The sequence below is a fragment of the Heloderma suspectum genome, chromosome 4 (genome assembly GCF_057233095.1).
Source record: "Heloderma suspectum isolate Gila_16-S chromosome 4, 16-S_ref, whole genome shotgun sequence".
NCBI classification, from domain to species: Eukaryota; Metazoa; Chordata; class Lepidosauria; order Squamata; family Helodermatidae; genus Heloderma; species Heloderma suspectum.
This window is the reverse complement of record NC_139461.1, coordinates 259800227-259818529: the sequence shown is the minus strand read 5'-3', so window position 1 is coordinate 259818529 and position 18303 is coordinate 259800227. Positions and strand designations below refer to the sequence as shown.

General features: G+C 46.9%; 1 long non-coding RNA gene across 1 annotated transcript in view; it reads left to right on the top strand.

Moving 5' to 3' along the window:
- The window catches only part of LOC146348577 (uncharacterized), a 74457-nt gene that overhangs the window by 33556 nt on the left and 22598 nt on the right, over window positions 1-18303 (top strand). Inside the window, exons 2-3 of the long non-coding RNA XR_014789931.1 lie at window positions 16243-16354; window positions 17767-17863. This is a non-coding gene — a long non-coding RNA (uncharacterized LOC146348577). The remainder of the gene's footprint in view (window positions 1-16242; window positions 16355-17766; window positions 17864-18303) is intronic.

The window sequence follows — 18303 nt, the reverse complement described above, 5'->3', positions numbered from 1 at the left end:
TGTTATTCCTGGAGGCAGGGATGAAGGCTCCTGATGGCTCTTGGTCCCCTGGGAGATGGCAGAAGCCAGAGTGTGTAGAATGCCCATGTCTCCTATTTTACAGACCTCTTTTTGCCCATCAGTAGTTACCACCCAGACAGCAGACTGAGCAGGCACCCAGGTCACCTGGTCACAGTCTTTTCCATTATAGTTAGATGTATTATATTTCTATTTAAATTATAGTAATTATTTCTAAATGTGCAGCTATACATATAAATCACTATAGCAAATTTTATGCACATCTGTGTCCTCTTGAGGGGTGATGAATTTCCTTTTTTATGGAGATGCATAGGTGGCTGCCCTAAGAGTGTGCTTCCCTTTTGCCCTCCAGTCCCAGGGCAACCTTAGAGCAGTACCTTCTCGGGAGCCCATTATAACCACCTGCTCTTTGCATTAAAGGGATACATTCAATTCAAATTAAACCCATGCTCAAAATTTAGCACAGTATATTTGCTAAAGGCCAATTTTGATGTATAAAGACTTTTCTACACAAAGATCATCTGTATCTACTTTCAGTTTTGTAGCAGAATTGAGATCCAAGTATGACCCGAAGGACATTCCTTTCCTGCTTTTCTGCTAATAACCTCTAGGTAGCACTGTGGTGTAGCAGAATAATGTAAGTACACAGGTGGAAAAAGTGTTTTCTTTCACTTTCATAAATAATACTGCATTTTCCCTGTTCTGAAAAAAACTCAGCAAAACCGCTCTTTAAAAACAGAAGCAAAACTGGAGGGTCACAACATCATCTAAAGAAGCCATAAACAATTGTGAGTGGGGAATGGCAAGTGCACAATAAACGCTTTGTGTAGAAAAGCTCTAAGTCTTCATAAAATAGGAAGTGGATTTGGAGATGCACTGTCATGGAAGACGTAGTGAACACACCAGTCAGGAAGCTAGATAAGAACTTTATTGTCTCTCAACAAGAACAGGACAGTAACAGGAAATGCATGACTCCACCCAGGTACAACTATGTCAAGTGCCACCTAGCAATTAAATGATATGACACCATCCACACATGCACAATAGGAAATGCCACTGGCTGCCATGACATAACAAATGGCCCTGAAGGAATGAGAAGGATAGCCATGGTAATTTAAAAAAAAAAAATGGAAATACATTTTTAAAAGCAACTACATTAAGTTATCTTGTGAAGGAGAAGTGGGATATAAATTAAAAATAAAATAAAGTCCATGCTGCTAAAAGGGTAGTGGCCATCGGAGTGGGATTGGGGCATGTGGAAATATTTGTAGTATGGAGAAGCTCCTGACTGGAGCAGGTTGTGTGGGAATAACAGAGTCTCAGCTGTCATTTTGCAGTGCCAGCAGCATATCTGTAGAAGAGAATCTGTGAAGCATTTCCTAATGAACAGTCATCGGCTTTTGCTCCCTTGGCCACTTGGGTCAGCAGGTCTCTGTTAACACCTTTCTTGAGCAGAGAGCCAGCTGATGAGGAGGCCAAGACTCAGGTTGACTGCCAGTGGGACTTGTGGATGCAGGTTAACAAGACAAGCTTTCAGTATGTGAGGCAAGCTCAGAATTGCTAGTTTTCAGGTACAGGGAGAGAGTAAAGAGATGGGGATGACAAACGCAACTTCCATTTTTCTGAGAGAAGGCAGTAAGAGAAGCCAAAATGCAAAGCTAGAGAATGGATGTGGGTGGGTTCTTCCTAGCAGAATATTCATGCAGTTTGTTAATCCTGGAAGCCATGGATGTGCTCTCCCTGAATGGAAGAGTTCTAAGTTATTTGACTGCTGGTAAAAAAAGGGAAAGGATTACAAATGTATTGACATATTATGTGGGGAGGCAATAGTTCTAATCCAAGTTGTGTTTGTTCAAGACCTTGGGAGATGTTTGTGGTAAAGTCTAAACTAATCAAATATATTTGTTATTTCTAAGGCACCTACAGTTACTAGGAACTGTATGTAAATCAGCATCATGAGGCCGGCTCTAGCCTTATGCTTATTATAGAAAGGTTAGGCACCTAAGGGCAATGAAGTCAAGGGAGAAGAAAGTGGAGGAAGATGAATTTCACCCTGCTCAAATGAAGACGTGAGTTTTTAAGAAGCTTTTAAATCCATTCAAGGACAGCTTGATCTTCCCTGGCGGGTTGGGATGGTGCTCCAATTGCCCAGTAAGAAAACAGCAGGCAAAGCCAATACTATGCGATAGTTATACATATATCAATGGCAAGACAATGAAAAACTGCTTTTAACCTATAATGGATGTGCTGATTGTGGAAGGTTTACGTTAAGGTTTTTTTTCTATTGTGCATTTGAATGATCAGAGAATTTGCTGGATTAATAATCTACAAGGCTTCATAGGAGACTGTGTATATCTTTGCAGAGTTACCAATTTTTCCAATAGTTGTATAATCACCATCATTATCTGGTTGCAACTACTCTGAATCCTAGTGTCAATCCTCGAACTGAAACAATCTAGCATCTGGTTTAGCTCAGGCTTAGGGGGGCAGAACCATGTGACCCTAGGGTGTGGAGACACAGAGAATGTTCTGACGATTGAAGGTGAACAGTTATTGCGTGTGCTTACAAATCCCCTGTCACCAAGCAACACCGGCCACACATATCTGGTCCCCAAATATCACAGCACCAACTAGAATGCAACTTTGCCACAATAGCAAAGCTGGAAATAACCTACATGCAGAAAATCAGGTAACTCAATCAAATGAGCAAAGCTACGGACTGCAGATGATTTTGATATTTTAGGGTTCTGTTTTCAAGGCCAGTTTTACGTTGATAGAGCTCTCCCTATGGGATGCTCTATTTCCTGTGCTATGTTTGAGAAATTCAGTTCATTTTTGGAATGGGCCCTTAGAGATAGAATGGGATTGCAAAATACGGTACATTACCTCGATGATTTTTTATTTGCCGGCCCCTGGGATTCTACCCAGTGTGCCTATTTAATGCAGGAGCTTTCTGCCTTGGCAGAGGAACTGGGCATTCCTTTGGCTACAGAGAAAACTGAGGGCCCCTTAGCTGTCATTATGTTTCTTGGGAATGAGTTATATTCCGCAGCTCAATCTTGTAGGCTCCCCAACAATAAGCTTTCGGCCTTGTGAGAAAGGATCTTTGCGGTGTTGAGAGCTAAGAAGGTGACACTTCATACCTTACAGGAAGTTGTTGGACATCTAAATTTCGCTTGCTGGGTGGTAGCACCTGGTAGGGCGTTCCTGCGGCGCCTGTGTGGTGCTATGCAGGGTCTATGGTTTCCTCACCACCATGTCAGAGTGTCTGCTGCTATGAAGACAGACCTGCAGGTATGGCTGCACTTCCTGGATGAATTTAACGGCATTTCTTTCTGGAGGAGAGAGCTTTTATTGGAAGCCGAACTTCAGATACACTCTGATGCGTTGGGTGCCTTTGGTTTCGGAGTCATTTTCCAGGATCGATGGTGTGCTGGGCAATGGCTAGAGGACTGGTTAGCTGCTGGTGTAGGTAGGCATCTCACCTTTTTAGCATTCTTTCCCATTTTTGTGGCTTCACACCTGTGGGCCGAGCAACTGTCCAACTCTGCTGTGCACTTTTGGTGCGACAACCAGGCCACGGTTCAGGTGATTAATTCCCTGCCATCCTAGAGTAATGGTTTTGGTTAGGGGATTTACTTTGCAATGCCTCCAGTTTACTATCTTGTTCCGGGCCTGACATATCCCTGGCTTGGATAATGCTGATGCTTTATCATGTTACCAGGTGCAGAGGTTTGGGGAGCTTGCTCCCTGGGTGCAGGAACTGCCGGAGACCATGCCAGCCGAGCTTTGGGAGATTGGCGGGATGAGGCCAAGCGGGCCATACTGCAGTCTATAGCACCTAGCACGAGGGCTTCTTACTTCAAGGCAAGTAGGGAGTTCTTTGTTTTCAGGGATTCCTTGCAGTTGCTGCAGGTTTCACCCATTCCGCTAGAGCACCTGTTGCAACCCTGTGTTCACGCCCGGTACAGAGGCCTTTTGGCTTGGGCCATTGGAAAACTTTCTGCTCTTGCCTTTTGGTCCAAGCTGAAAGGGGTGCCCAATAACACTGTTGACTTTAGGGTGAGGTGAGATCTTCAGGGTTAGGCACGGACGTCTCCTGCGATACCTGACACTCGGCTTCCTTTGATGCCGGATATATTGCTGGGACTGAAGGGACAGTGGACATCTTCATGTCACTCTCCATACGAGGCTACCCGTTTCCGTGCTGCAGCTTTGACGGCATTTTTCGGAGCATTTCGGATTTCAGAATTGGTTGTGGCTGCCAAGGGTAGGGATGTACGAAAGTCACTTACCTTTTCGAAGGGTGACATTTGCGGTGGGGGGGAGGCACTCCGTCCCTCCCCCCCCCAATCCTGGCCGGCCGGCTCCGCAAATGGCGGCGGCCATAGCCACCGCCGTTTGCGTCCCTGCAGTCAGCTGTGATAGGCTACATAAATGTTTACGTAGCCTATCATGGCTGATTTAAAAGAAAAGAAAAACGCGCGTACGCAAATGGCGGCGCCCATGGGCGCCGCCATTTGCATTCCTTATTTTGGCACGTCTTAGTCTACGTAAACATTTACGTAGACTAAGACGGCGAAAACAAGGGGAACGTAAATAGCGTAGACGCTACGCTATTTGCGTTCCCCTTATTTTCGCCATCTTAGTCTACATAAATGTTTACGTAGACTAAGACGTGCCAAAATAAGGAACGCAAATGGCGGCGCCCATGGGCACCGCCATTTGCATAAGCGCAGTTTTTTCTTTTCTTTTAAATCAGCCGTGATAGGCTACGTAAACTTTTACGTAGCCTATCACGGTGTTTTTTAAAAATCTAGCCATGATAGGCTACATAAATCTTTACGTAGCCTATCACTTTTGTTGTTGTTTTTAAACTGGAAATGGTGGTGGCGGCAGCCGGTCGGAAGACCAGCCGCCACAGCCGCCGCTGCCGAACCGCCGCCAAACTGCTGCCAGAGCCGCCGCTACCAGGAAGATTCGCCGAAGGTGAGTCCCATCCCGGGGGGGGCAGACCGTTCCACCACCGATTTCGGGGGGCTGAATGCGCTGGCATTCGGCCTCCCCGAGATTCGTGGCAAAATACTCTGACATCCCTAGCCAAGGGCAATCCGTCCAGGCGAGCGTTACAATTTAAGGATATTCAATTTTCACGATCAGTTGTGTGCGTCCGTTTGCGGAGGTCTAAGACTGATCAGTGTGGGAGAGCAGTGCAGGTGTCGCTTTTCCCTGCCGCTCAGGAAGACTTAGGCCCAGCGGAGGCTCTAGGGGCATTCCTCAATGTTCAAGGAGACTGGCACAGCCCCCTTTTCAGTCATAGCGACTCTGCCCCCTTGACCAAATACCAATTCTGGACTGTCATGAAGCTGGCCTTGAAGGGTCTTGGTTTAGGTGCATTCCGTTTTTTCCATTCACATGCTTTCCATATTGGGGCTGCTTCAACTGCTGCAGTGATTGGCTTCACAATGGACAGGGTGCAGTCGGTGGGTAGGTGGCAATCCAAGCCCTATAGAGCCTATGTGAGGCCACTACCTGGGCTCTAGTTCTTTGTTGTTGTTCTCACATGTTCACTTTTGTTTCCTAGATCGCTGGAATGCTCAAAGGCCAGTGCGTGTGCTTATTTGTGGGCATAGCATGGTCTTCTAGGCCAGACGGTGGGCCTCCCGGTCAAGCTGTGGATCCCAGCTCAGACTCAGCCAGTATGCCAACACTCAGTGGTTGGGCGGACGTGGCATGCGTTGGGAGTGCCTCCTGCCTACATTGTTCCAGCACGGTCTGATTTGTGTTTCCCCGCAGGTTGTGCTGTTACACCTCGGGGGGAACAATTTAGGCTTGCTGGAAGGCAAGGCCCTCATTTTGCAGGCTTTGGCCGACTTTCAAGTTATCCGGCATCGTTGGCTGGGAGTTTCCATTCTGTGGTCATGTTTATTGCCCAGACTGGAATGGCATGACAATTTGGATCCTCGGGTCCTGGATAAGGCCCGCAGGAAGGTGAATAGGGGGATAGGTAATGCCTTATTAGGGATGTATGAAAGTTACTTACCTCCCTCTTTCCCTTGGGTCCTCAGGACGCGACCGTTGTTTGCGTGGCAAACGAGCAGAGCGCCTCCTTTCAGCGCCCTCCATCTGTTGTCGCTCCCTGCGTCTGCGCCAAGCATCCAGCAAGCCTCCCTCCAATGCTCTCTCACTGCCAGGGACATTATCTATCCCAGGAATGCTGGCAGGAGGAATCTCTGCCAGTTGCTGTGCTTGTGAAAGATGAGCGAGCTCCTCTCCCACGGATTGCTGTTCTTCCTCAGAATCAGAACTGCTCTGGGGCTCTATGAGCTCAGTCTCCACCCTGACTGCAGGGGTGATTCTCGGTGGGGGGGAGGCACTTTGCACCTCCCCCCGAAATCCTAACCCGGCTGGCTCCACTCCACAGCAACTTTGCGGAGCCGCCAGCTGGGTGCATTCACAGGCATGTGGAGCCTGAGGATATAAATGGCGGCTACGGCGGCCGCCATTTGCGTTCATGTTTTTTGCCATGATAGACTATGTAAATATTTACGTAGCCTATCATGGTGAAAGACAGGGGTGCAAATGGCGGCTGCTACTCCATTTGTGCCCGTTTTTTTACCTTGATAGGCTACATAAATATTTACATAGCCTATCTAGGGATGGCGGAGAATTTCTCCCCGAAACTTCGGGGGGCCGAGCGCCAACGTGTTCGGCCCCCCGAACAAGTTTTGGGGAGAAATCCTCCAAACCCCCCCCGCACCCCCCCCCCGGGACGGGACTTACCTTCGCCGAATGTCCCTCCCGGCGGCGAGTCCGGCCAGCGGTTCGGCGGGTGTTCGAGCGGGGCGGGAGCGGCAGCCGGGCTTTTGACCGGCTGCCGCCGCCGCCATTGCAATAAAAGAAAAAGAAAAAACAACGCCCCCTGATAGGCTACGTGACGATTAACGTAGCCTATCACGGCTAGATTTGCAAAGTCAGCCATCATAGGCTACGTCAATCGTCACGTAGCCTATCACGGGTGACTTAAAAAAAAAAAAGCGCGTACGGATAATGGCGGCCCCCATAGGGAGCCGCCATTCGCGTTCCTTATTTGGTCGCTGTAGTCTACGTAAAGATTTACGTAGACTACGGCAAAAATAAGGGCAACGCTATTTGCGTTGCCCTTATTTTCTCCGTAGTCTGCGTAAACATTTACGTAGACTACAGCGACTAAATAAGGAACGCGAATGGCGGCTCCCTATGGGGGCCGCCATTATCCGTACGCGCTTTTTTTTTTTTTAAAGTCACCCGTGATAGGCTACGTGACGATTGACATAGCCTATCACGGCTGCCTTTGCAGATCTAGCCATGATAGGCTACGTGAATCGTCACGTAGCCTATCAGGGGGCGTTTTTTTTTTTTAAAAAAAACTTTCACGTTCGCGGCCGGGCGAGGCGGGAAGCCTCCTCCCCGGCCTGAATTTCGGCCGGGGCGAGGCGGGAAGCCTCCCCCCCGGCCTGAATTTTGGCTAGGGCGAGGCGGGAAGCCTCCCCCCCCGGCCTGAACTTCGCGGGGGGAGCAGCGAAGCGCCTCCCCCCCACCGCGAACGTCCTTCAACGACAGGTAAGTGACTTTCGTCCACCCCTAAGCCTATCACAGCAAAAAAACAGGAACGCAAATGGCGGCGGCTATGGCGGCTGCCATTTGCGTTCCCTTTTTTTTTGCTATCATGGCCTAAATTGGGAAGCGAATGGCGGCCGCGGACGTGGCCGCCATTCGCAAAGCAGCGCAAACGGCACCAGGTAAGTGCTCCATTTCACGCAGCTTTCGCGGGGTGGTGGGGCGGGGGGCTTCGTTCTGCCATGGATTTTGGGGGGTCGAATGCACTGGCATTCGGCCTCATTGAGATCCATGGCGGAATTCTCTGACATCCCTATGCTTTATTCAGTCAAGGGGATGGGATAGTTAGGCATCCCGATATTTCTTACACATGGAGGGAGCTATATAGGCAAGATGGAGCCCACTTATCTGACGAGGGCAATGATTTGTTTTTGGCTGATCTGTGAAGTGGTTTGCTTGAATGGCTTCAGCACAGGTGAGGGGAGAATGGCTAAGCAGACGCTTGCCGCCTTCCTGTGGCAGGTATGTGTGGGCACCTTGGTGGGTTTTAGGGTTGGTGAGCATTCGGAGGCACCATTTCAGGTGACTGGTAAGGCCTGAGGCTTCCAGCTAAGGGTTTTGTGGCCCCAGTTGGGAAATAGGGATTACCTTTGAGGCCAACTCCTCTCATCCAGTATGAGTGGCTCAAGGGGAGGTGACAGGGGAAGGCCTCCCAACCCAAAATTGCCCAATACTACGCCAGGCTACGCTGGCTTTGAGAAGGTGCCCGCTTAGTTCCCCCTTCACAGATCAAAGAATTTCAATAAATGTGGCCCCGATTTTATTCCAAATACTTCATTTTCCCCTCCTTACACCGGAAAACGATCTACAAGGCTTTGTAGGAGAATGTATATATATTTGCAGAGTTACCAGTTTTTTCAATAGTTGTATAATTATCATCAATATCTGGTTGCAACTACTCTGAATCCTAGTGTTGTCAATCCTCAAACTAAAACAATCTAGCATCTGGTTTAGCTCAGGCTGGGGGAGGGGGGCAGAACCATGTGACCCTAGGGTGTGGAGACACAGAGAATGTTCTGACGATTGAAGGTGAACAGTTATTGCGTGTGCTTACAAATCCCCTGTCACCAAGCAACACCAGCCACACATATCTGGTCCCCAAATATCACAGCACCAACTAGAATGCAACTGTGCCACAATAGCAAAGCTGGAAATAACCTACATGCAGAAAATCAGGTAACTCAAATGAGCAAAGCTATGGACTACGGATCACCTGGTCCTTAACCAATACGTGGTCAAAAAATTAATCAGGTAGAAATGTTTCCATTTTACAGCAGGGAACATTGAGGCTAAGACAGAGAATCTCTGGCAGAGGACCCAAAATACATGGGGAGCACATAGGGAGCCAAGTCACAGACTTCGGTCAGACATGTGAATTATATGGTCAAGGAGTGAAGCATATAGGAAACACAAATGTGTTATTTCACTCAGTCTCTTATCACACAGTCACATGTGTAGACACCCCCCCCCCAATGAAACTTAGATAACACAGACTGAAGCCAGTGATCCTTGGCTGCTCCCCTCCCCCAAACGTGTCTCCTGCCACTGCTCCACTTGCTTGCCTTTCTGCTGAGTCGAAGCAGCATTCCTCCACTGCTGCTCGCCACTGCTCATCCACAAGGGGACACCAGGCAGTCATGCTTGGGCTGGCAGCTGGTGAGGTCACCTCGGATAGTGCTGGTAGAAGTGTCGAACTTGAGCATGTGAGTGGAGCAAGCCTACCAGACAGCCAGTGTGACTCCCCCCCCCCCGCCTCTTGCTGGCTGCCCACCTTCTTCCACATCTTTCTTCATATGACTGAAGCAGTTCCTCTGCTCCTCTCTATGCGCAGCATCATATAAGGTACAGGCATGCCAACTCACCGCCACATGATTGACTTGGAGCAAGTGAGTCAGACCAAGCAAATGTAGAGGCTCCTGTTCAGGTGAAAAACCTGAGACGCTTTTAGTAAAGGCAAAAGAGTTTGGATAAGAGTAAAACTAGTAATATATGTTCACATCGGTTCCAGAAAGATTGAATTGACCGTTATCCTGAGAGGCGAGACGAGGGAACCTAATTATCCAGGGGAAACATAGGTTCCCAACTAATTTAATCATTAACAACTTCATCTCATAAACAGGTCAGACATTTAAAATGCATTAAAGGGCAATTAACTACTTTAGGATAATCAATCACATAAACAAGCTGTAGAATGCCAGTGAGCCAATTGGAGTTTAAATAACATTTTAAAAAAACTGATGGTATATTATGCATCTTCAGGGATATATGCCAGGTTATTTAATGTGAGGAAATGTTGAAAGTTGAATAGATCTTATTATTATCTGAAAAGTATGTAAAAGAGCATAAGGTAAGAAAGAAGAAACAAGGAACATTAAACAGATCCATATCAATTCAGCTAACATGGAACAAAAAGACTGATGCATTCACTGAAGCTAACATCCCATAATAGGTAGACACACATAATAGGTGTGTCTCCAAAAATAGTGTGTTTGGCTTTTTGTTTCTCTAACACTGATGGGGGGGAAAGGGGTGGAGTGATTGAAAGATCTACTTTCTAATCACAGGGCACGGTTTACCAGGGGATCTTCACTCACTGTGCTTTGGGGAAGGGCAAATGTGGGACCATGAGATGGCCATTCTTCCAACACCACCATGCTTCACTATGAAAAAAGCCTTAAACCAATGCTCAGCCACCATAACTCCCTAACCTCTGCACATAGCCTTCTGAAACATAGAGACACCTCTATGATGTGTGCCATTTTCATACGAATTGTCCAAAAAACTGCAGGGAGAGAAAAAGGGAAGTAAATCACTACTCCCTCCACCTCCAAATTTGAGGACTCTCCTTCCACATGAGCCACTGAACTTCTGAAATTATGCAGGTTTCTTTCTTAGGGGCACCTTTAGGCTGTTTGTCATTTTCAGAAGAATGGTCCACAAATAACATAGGGGGATAAGCAGTTCCTTTAAAAAAAATCACAATATAAGGGTGTGTAGCACCAAAAAGTACCATCCCTTTAAAAAAAAATATTTGTCAGGCATAATTGTCCCCATAGGGGCTACTATGCCTGCATATTTCATCCACTTCTGACCAACAGACACAAAATAAAGCCATTTTTTAACTTCCTGTAGTAGGCAGTGGGAGGCATGAAACCTCAGATTTCCGAATTTCAGCTTGGCTTTGGAACCTGAGTTAAAGTGGACAATTTCCAAATCATTCAAGCAGAATCAGGCCATTTTCTGATGCACTGAATCAGGGTCTGAGTTGAATCTTGTGGTCAGTACACCTCTACTATCCATCTGCCCACGCACGCACACATGCACACACACACACGCGCGCACACGCTTTTAGTTTCATTGCCTAGAATCTAATCTAGTTTTAGGCATGTATGTAGAACAATTTCAGTCTTTCCCCCACAATCCTAGATCTATCCTAGCTAGCCACTAAAAATATCTATGTGAAACAGTATAATATGCAGCAGTAATCTTTCTGTATTATGAAATCACTTGTGTTTAATGTTCAGTATAGCAAAATGTTTGTATTTGTGGAACTTAACAGCCGAGGTGTTTGGTTTTTGGTTTTTTTAACAGCCGAGGATTATTGTTTTTTTGCACACTTACTGAGCACATGTTTATTTTATTTCTTATTGGTGAACATAGGAAGTTTTTCCCCATAGTTTTTAAACAGAATATAGGGGGCCACTTTTCACTGGACCAACTTTTATAAATGCAGCAGCCGGCAGACTTCTCACAGACCTGTTCATCAGGATCTGCTTCAAGCAGTGAGGAATTTTGCATAGCTCAGAATCAGTGTGGAGCTCAGGAATTTTTCATCGCTCGGAATTTGTGACACAAACAAAACATGCTGTAATGATACACAATGTATTTTGCAATCTTTACAGTGATTTTCTCCTCATTACCAGTCATCCTGCAAGGCTGAGATTTAATGAACAGGAATATGAGGTAATCTGGAACACAGGTGCAGTTTCACACAGGCTATCTATTCAAGATCATGGAGAGAACCATCCTATGCTATGGCCCCTAGACACTGTCTGAGGGGCCACAGGATAGTTCAGATTCCCAAATCCAAGGTCAGAGACAGTGCTCCAGGCTCTGAGGTGGGAAGTGGCGCTCTGACCCCCCCCCCTTTCCTTTGACAGCTGACGTGGAAAGAACCATGCTGGCTGCCTCTCTGAGGTTGGGAACACAACCTTGGAGAGGAGGAAAAGGGGGTGTTTTAGTGGGCAAGGAGGGGAGGAGACTGGAGAGGCCAGGATACAAGCTGTCCTGAGGCCTCTCCAGCCTCCTTCCCCACCCCCGAGACACTTTTGCTAGACGAGCAAAAAAGCTTGTCTAGCAAAAATACAGGGCAGGAGGACGGGGATGTGAAGACCGCCTCCATGGCTCCTCCCGCCCTGCATACGATGACTGTAAGCCTCCAAGTTCAGAGGTGTGTCATTGCAATAGGATTGTGCCCTAATGTGGAATAGTTACCCCATAATGTTCTTTATCTACCCCATCAAATCGGCTGTCCAAGTGACAGATGAGTGAATGTTTCCTGTCTCTTATGCCTGTGTGTGTATGGGCTGCCTCACCCCACCCCCAGTCCTCCCTCCCCACCACCACTGACCTCTTGGCTATGCCCATAGTGCAAACCAGGTACTCAGGGACAGGAGTGTCCCTGTTTTCGTCTGTAAAAGTGTTGGAATCTAGTTTTCTGGAATCTGTCTCAATTTTATTCTATTCTTGTTAATGTTTTATCGTATTGTATTGATTTCAAATTGTTATGTATACTGCTGTGAAATCCATTTTGGGAGTGAAGGTGTGGTTTATACATTCTTAAAATACATGCATACATGTATGGTGCTGACTAGCATATTCTAAAATCTAGGTTTGTTTTAACAGTGACCTGTTCATTAACACTGTGCCTTGGTGGGTGGGATGTAGCATTCTGTGGTACTGTAGCATAGCATTGCCTATTGTTCTGGGCCTATGTTTATCTGGAAGTATTCTGCTGTTTTCTACAGTGAAAGAAATAAAAACCTCTAAGTGTATCCTGGCTCTTTGCCAGGAAGCCTTCATGGGTTTTCTCAGCCTCTAACGCTACCCAGCTGCAGCCTGATTTGTCAGTACTAATTAAGCACAGTGCATTCTTACAGGATTAAGTGTTTTACTTATGAATAGGTAATTTATAGAGCAACAAAATAAGGCCACAGGCTATTAACATAATGTTGCAAATAAAACACAGCATGTGTGGCTTCTCTCTCTCTCTCTCTCTCTCTCTTTTAACAAGCCTCCTCCTTGGGGTCCCATCACCTAAATCACCAGAAATCTCCCAATGTGCAGACAGAAAACATCTCGTAAAAATTATTAAGTGTTCGGAGCAGCACTCCAGGTCAGTTAAAATGGTGGGTTCATTACAGGACTCCAGCAGAGGGATTTTTAAAACATTGTGCCATTATGCCCATTCCATAGCAAATCAACTCCGAGGGCCTATTCTCATATTCTTTGAGGAAGCCCATGTTGATGTCAATGTGTGCTGCTGTCAGTATGCAACGTGTAGTGTGGCTGGATGTCAGAACAGGTTGACTGAAAACTGCAGCTATCACATCCTCAGAAGGCCGACAGGCTAAGCTCAGAGTTTGCTCTTCATCTCATCACAGGATGAACATGAGATGGTGAATCCTGCTCTTGCAGCTGATGTAGAATATGGGGACAGTTTCTAAGACGATGTTTGTTCAACCATGACCAACTTTTTTCTGTCAGTCAATTACTGTTGATCGCTGGTCTCCACCTAGCTTTGCGGCCCTTAAATCAGAATCAATCTTTCTAATGCATACTAACCTCCGAAATCCTTAGCATGCTGGCTTGTGACACTGTTGGAAAGGCATTACTTAAACGGTCTTTGTGTCTGGAGTCCTAACGGACTACCATCCATATTGCATCATCGGTGTTGTAGTTTTGTATACCTTTAGTCTGATGTGAAAAGATGTCTGCTGGAGATAGTCATCCAGTTCACAAATTACCAAGTGAGGAGAGAGGAGGCTCAGCCCCCTTACTTTTTGTTCTGGCTTTCATAGCTTCTGGTTTTAGAAGGCAATGGGGGCATAATTTGGCTAACATTTGGGGGGAGTCAGAGGGTGGGCCTGTGGATTTCATTAGGATATGCCCCATGTTTCTCCTCATAATTTGAACACTGTGCTCATTACTGTTGTTTAGACAGTAGAATGGTGATGATAGATGGACTGGAAGGGGAGGGGAGGGGAAGGGGGGGATTTATGGGAGAACTTGCCCTTAGGGCCAGGGTTGGACCTGACAAAATGTTCCACCCCATGAGTCCCAGGAAAGCATAAAACAGGTGTTGAAATACACATGGACAAGTGATGCATAAAAGCAAATAATCCAAATGACCATAGAACATTGTTTTTGCTAAGCATTCATGGCAGAAGGAATATCAAACCACTTGACCTTGATATGTGAGTAACTTCAGGCCTTCAAATTGTACACTGCTAAAGGTAGGTTTGGGCTGTTCTAAGCAGTAATATGTAGGGTTATCACCTGATCAAAGGAATCTTAGTCAAATCGTTGTAAACCAATATGTAGGCGATGTGATGCACATGACACAGCACTCCAAAAGAAAACAAATGACCAATGATAGCACATCCAGTTTATAAATTTATAGATTTTTTAAAATTATAAACCAATTTTTTAAATATGAAACGTTTCAGCATAAAATGCCAGCCTAGTCACAAGTAAGAGCATGCTACAATTCCACATATAGACTGAGCCAGAACCAATCAGGGACAAGCCTAAATGTTGCATGAGTTTTACAGTATGCATGTTCCACTAGGTTCAGTAGGGCTTACTCTCAGGTAAGCATGTACAGGATTGCAGTCTCAATCAAATGGTGTTCATTTTCATATGAGTAAAATCAGCAAAAATATGCTTTTTCATAGGGCTGTGCACGGACCCCCCTCTTTGCTTTGGATGCTGCTTTGGATGCTCTGATTCAGCCCCACTTAGACTTGGACCCATTTGGGCCCCCTCTGCTTTGACCCGGTTCTGGATCCGAAGCGAGATTTGGATATCCAGATCACTTGGTTTGGGCATTTTCCCATTGACTTGCATGGGAAACACATACGGCCATAACTTTTTAAGTTTTCATGATAAATTCATGAAACTTAGAGGCCTCTCTGCTGAAGCAGAGGGGAAACCACCTGCCAAATTTCAGACAGTTTAGCCCAGTACTTTTTGTGCTAGGTGCAGCTGAATTTGATTGTTTTCCACAAAAACTCTCAAAGCAAAAAGCTATAATTCTCAGCCCCGCGCGCCTCCTTGTCCTGCCTGCTCAGCCATCAAGGACTGCTAGCCATCTCCTGCTCATGAGCAGGAGACAGCTAGCAAGTGGTGGGGGCATGTGCCGCACTGCTGGAAGGGGAGACCCCCCAAACCACCATCCAATCACAGAGCACATCTGCCTCCATGGACTAAACCAGAAAAATCACAGATGTGCCACTCATGGCTGCAAAAGTGCAAAAGCAGGGATTCAAGGCAGGGATCTGAGGCAGGGATCTCCAGGGATCCTCATGATTTTTACAAGAAACATACCCCTAAACACCATCATGACACAAAGCACATCTGCCTCCAGGGACTATTAGGACTAAACCAGAAAAATTACGGATCTGCCACTCATGGGTGCAGCCACGGTGCAAAAACAGGGATCTGAGGCAGGGATCCTCATTATTTTTACAAGAAAGATACCCGCAAACACTGTCATATCACAGAGCACATCTATACCCATGGATTGAGTGACAAAAAACTAGGGATGTACGAAAGTGACTTACCTTTCGCAGATTATGTTGATGGGGGGGGGGAGGCATTCCGTCCCTCCCCCCGGAATCCTGGCCGGGCGGGGAGGCGCTCCGTTCCTCCCCCCGAAATCCTCAAACGGCTGGCTGTGCTCCGCGGCAGTTCTGCGGAGCAGCCGGCCAGGCCAGGCCAGAGCCGTCCGCAGCCGGATTTCTGGCCGCGGAGGGCTCTGGGTAAAACAACAACAAAAACAACAACCGCGTACGCAAATGGTGGCGGCTATGGCCGCCGCCATTTGTGTTCTTTCTTTTTGGCCACCTTAATCTACGTAAATATTTACGTAGACTATGACGGCGAAAATCAAGGGAAACGCAAATAGCGTAGCGGGCACTATTTGCGTCCCTTTTTCATCCACCGTTTTAGCCTACGTAAATCTTTACGTAGGCTAAAGCGGTGAAACAAAAGAGGACGCAAATAGCGCCCGCTACGCTATTTGCGTTCCCCTTGATTTTCGCCGTCATAGTCTACGTAAATATTTACGTAGATTAAGACGGTAAAAAGAGGGAATGCAAATGGTGGCAGCCGTAGCCGCCGCCATTTGCATATGCGTTTTTTTTTTAAACCCACCCCCAACCATGATAGGCTACATAAAGATTTACGTAGCCTATCACGTCTTTTTTTCTTTTTTTTTAAACCTAGCCATGATAGGCTATGTAAATCTTTACGTAGCCTATCACGTCTTTTTTTTTTTTTCAGAAGCCTGGAAATGGCGGCGGCGGCAGCTGGTCGGAAGACCGCCCGCCACCGGAACCACCGCCGGAGCCGCCGCCACCACCAGAGCCGCCGCTGCCTGGAAGATCCGCCCCAGGTAAGTCTCATCCCGGGGGGGATCCGTGGGGGGCCGGGGGGGTGGCAGGCCGTTCCGCCACAGATTTCGGGGGGCCAAATGCACTGGCATTTGGCTTCACTGAGATCCGTGGCGGAATTCTCTGACATCCCTACAAAAAACAGATTTGGGGCTTCATAGCAGCGTCATGTTATAAAGCCATGGATAAGATGGCCGATTCAATATGCATCCTCTGAATTTTTACCCTGCCCAACCACCCCCATCAAAGCACAGAACTCATCTTTGTCCAAGTATGCACACTAAGAATCCCAGCAGATCCCAGATCTTCTGCTTCACCTCAAATGGTGTGAACCATTCATGAGAGGCATCATGGATCCCGATAGATCATTTGGATTTATAGTGCATCAAAAATCATAGCTGAATCTCAAAGCAAGTCCGTGCCAGTGACATGGATCCTATATTTATCAGATCCAGGATGGCAAGAAAAAAAATGGATTCAAAATGCAGTTCCTTATGGGTCTTCTGGATTTTAATATAGTGTCCCCACAAATGCACCATTACATCACAGATTACATCCATGGCCACAAAGAAAAGTGTTAAGATTATTGATACTGTATTTCATGATGCAAGTGTGATGTAAAAACATGAATCCATAACAATGACACTCCCATGTTTCATGGAACCACCATGGCATAAAAACATGGCTTTGGTTCAGTGTGTGGGCATCCATGTGATCTATGATTTGACCATGGTTTCATGTGGATCCCACATAAAATTCTGATCCATGTTTTTGTGCCATGCCTATGCCCTCCAGTGGCAGATCTGCAATTTTTCTGGCTCAGTCCAGGGAGGCAAAAGTGCTCTGTGAGACGATAGTGTTTTGGGATATCTTTCTTGTAAAAATCATGAGGACCCCTGAGGATCCCTGCCTTGAATCCAAGTTTTTCCACCATGGCTGCACCCACGAGTGGCGGAACCATGATTTTTCTGGTTCAGTCTGTGGCGGCAGATGTGCTCTGTGATATGAAGGTAATTTGGGGGATTTGCTCTGTAAAAATCATATGAAATCAACAGGATCCCTCCCTTGGATCCCTATTTTTGTGTCGTGGTTGTGCCCACAAGTGGCAGATACGTGATTTTTCTGGTTCAGTCCATGGAGGCAGATGTGCTCAGTGATATGATGGTGGTTTAGGGTATGTTTCTTGTAAAAATCACGAGGATCCCTCAGGATCCCTGCCTCTGATCCCTGTTTTCGCACTGTGGCTGCACCCACAAGTGGCGGATCCGTTTTTTAAACCCACCCAGCCATGATAGGCTATGTAAATCTTTACGTAGCCTATCATGTCGTTGTTGTTTTTTAACCCAGCCATGATAGGCTACGTAAATCTTTACGTAGCCTATCACGTCGTGTGTGTTGTTGTTTTTTTTACAAGACTGCAAATGGCGGCGGTGGCAGCCGATCGGAAGACCAGCAGCCGCTGCCGCCGCAGCTGCCACCAGACACGCCGCCACCCGGAAGATCCACCCCAGGTAAGTCTCATCCAAGGGGGGATCCGTGGGGGGGGGCAGGGGGGGCAGGCCATTAAGCCACGGAGTTCAGGGGGCTGAATGCACTGGCATTCGGCCTCACTGAGATCCGTGGCGGAATTCTCTGACATCCCTATTTAAAAATCATATGAAATCATGAGGATCCCTTTTTGATTTTATGGATCCTTGTTTTACCCAGTCCTATAATCTGTCCTTGACAACTGACCAGGTAGTAGAAGTAGGAGGTGTGTGGAGCACATCCCCCGCTGCTAGCTGTCTCCTGCTCGCAAGGAGGAGGCAGCTAGCATGTGGCGGGGGCATGCACCATCCTGCTGGTTGGCTGTCCTTGGCAGCTGACCAGGGAGAAGGAGGAGGTGTGTCGCACCCCCCCACCACCACCACTAGCCATCTCCTGCTCATGAGGGGGATACAGCTAGTGAGCA